This window comes from Penaeus monodon, chromosome 3 (genome assembly GCF_015228065.2).
Source record: "Penaeus monodon isolate SGIC_2016 chromosome 3, NSTDA_Pmon_1, whole genome shotgun sequence".
In the NCBI taxonomy this organism is placed as follows: Eukaryota; Metazoa; Arthropoda; class Malacostraca; order Decapoda; family Penaeidae; genus Penaeus; species Penaeus monodon.
The window spans coordinates 11,699,218-11,702,159 of record NC_051388.1 but is presented as its reverse complement, the minus strand read 5'-3'; positions in this window follow the sequence as shown (position 1 = coordinate 11,702,159).

The following is a 2,942-nucleotide window of genomic DNA, read 5'->3' as shown; positions in this document are numbered from 1 at the left end:
ATATATATATATATATATATATATATATGTATGTATAGTGTGTTTGTTTGTGTGTGTGTGCGTGCGTGTGTGTGTGTGTGTGTGTGTGTGCACGCGCGCGAGTGAATATACATTCATACATGTTTCCAGCGTTATCATCGTCTTTTTCATCCAATCTAGGCACAGTTCTCTTCAGCATTACTGTATCTCAGGGAAACCTTACCTTATTTTCTTGCAAGAGCACCAATTTGCCACAAAAGAGCCTCGTCGCCGTAAGCTTGCAATCTGCAGTATTGAACATCTTGAAGTTATTTTCCTTTCTGAAGCGATTCCAATAAAGCCTTAGAAGATACGAAACTGTGTTCTTTCGCCTCTCCCTTATGTTTTATTTTTTTTTTTTTCTTCCTTCCTGTTTTGTGACTTTTCGAATATTTTCCTTCCTTTTTTCTCTTTCGTTTCTTTCGTTCCTCTCCTTCCTTGTCGTTCTCTCTTTCGTTACTTCTATTGCTTCCTTTTCATATATCCCTTTCCTTTTCTTTCTGTATTTCTTTCTTCTCTTACCTCCTCTTTCCAAACGTTCTTTTCTTATCTATTTATCCATCTTCCTCTTCTTCTTCTTCTTCTTCTTCTTCGAATAAACCATGATAAGGAATCGAAATATTTTCGTTGTGCACAGAAACTCTGAGTCGATCGTATCCATTCCAAAGGCTGTTATAATAAGAGGGATCTCTCTGTGCCAAGTTCTATATGCGTTACTACAGGGCAAGCATGCAAAATGATAACATAAGAGGGATCTCTCTGTGCCAAGTTCTATATGTGTTACTACAGGGCAAGCATGTAAAATGATAACATTAATAATCATATTCATAATGATAATAGAAGCAGTTATAATAATCATGATAATAGAACCCATGGTAGTAGTAATGACAGACGAATGATAAGAATAATGATAACAGAAGGAATGATAATAATAATGACAAACGTGGAAGTGATAGTAGAAGATAGTTGATGATAGTAATAATGATAATAAAAGAAATAATTGCAATGACAGTAAAAGAATTAATAATTATGGTAAAGATGATGATGATGATGATGCTATTATTTTTCGGCTATATTTTTTCATTATCATTAGTAATACTATGTTCATCATCATCATCATCATGAAAATAATAATACTAATGATAATGAAAAAACGGGTATTATTATTGTTGTTATTGTTATTGTTATTATTCATATTATCATCATCATAATAATAATTAGTTGTAGTATCATGATAATTATTATTATCATTATCATAATTAATATCATAATTATTATCATCATTATCATTATCATTATCATCAGATTATTATTATCATTATCATTATTATTATTATTAGTAGTAATATTATTATTATTATTAGTAGTAGTAATAATAATAATAACAATAATATCGACGATACGGATAATCATTATCAGCAGCAGCAACTTCATTGTCATTATTACAATCACGATGGTAATAATTAGATAACTAATTTTTTTTATAATAATCATTATTTTCGTAGCGGGGCATAGACCCAGTAGACTTCAATGTACCTAGTTGAGTTCGGGCTCAACCGAGAATGTATATATATATATATATGTATATATATATATATATATATATATATATATATATATATATATATATATATATATATGTATATATATATATATATATATATATATATATATATATATATATATATATATATATATATGTATATATATATATGTATATATATATATATATATATTTTTGTTTGTTTGTTTGTTTGATTAGGAAAAGATTCGTCTGCAGTGAAGAGATGTATGATTCCAGGCCTACGGCAAACTACCACCACCCACTTAATAGGTTAAGGAACCATGTGTGTTGTTTATGGCGGTGTGAATGATGTACGAGAGAAAGGTGGAAGGAAAATAGAGAATGTGTGCTGAATATTGGATGTGTAAGTGTGTAAACGTGAAAAGGGAGACAGCGTAATCTTAGCGTCTGCGTGGACGTATTTGGAAGAAAATGTAATATCATAGAATTATTATTCTTCCGTTCGGTTTGAGGATCCGTCTGCTGGAAACGGGAACCCAGGTATAACAAAAAATTATGGTAAGTTCTAGAATATCAGCTTAATATACTCTTGCCTCTTTACAGCCTTTCAGGGGTTGCGAGATATGAGAGTAACCAGTAATGTGCTTTTAGGAGAACCGCGTCTGAGAAAGTTTTAAGCAATCAGCTTTGGTCAGAACCAAAAATTAAAGATTGTAAATATCATTTATTTGTCTGACTTGGACTGAGTGAAAGTCTACGATGGTATGATGTTATTTAACGAGGGTTGCACTCACTAGGGAGTTCTACAGGTTATTCAGTCAAGAAAATAATGTGTGCATCACCAATTTATCACAGTAAGGGGTGGGGGTGATGCACGTGAAAACCAACATCAGATGTACTTAAATATAACTCATAAACATGTAATTACCCCTATGCCTGCGTCCCAACTCCATAAGTGTTTTTAGCCAGGATTTCAGCACGAAATGGAGATTAAATTAGACAAATTAGAGAGAGAGAGAGTGAGAGAGAGAGAGAGAGAGAGAGAGAGAGAGAGAGAGAGAGAGAGAGAGAGAGAGAGAGAGAGAGAGAGTGAGAAAGAAAAAGAGAAAGAGAGAGGGAGGGAAAACTGTGATGACCATCACCCTTTCAGGGGTTATTATGACACATTGGAAGCATCGCCGAAGAGAGAGAATAATAGACAAAGAGAAATAAGGGAAATGATGCCGAGGGAAATTCATAATATTTTTAGTAAAAACTGTATCTCGTACTGTAAATATTTACAATATACGACTTTGAAAATAAATAAATTTTAATTTTTCTTGGCGACTTCAACGCCTTCCAAAGTAACTAGACTTACTTTTAAATGCGTCCTATGGTCATAAAAATAACCAAGTGCGGC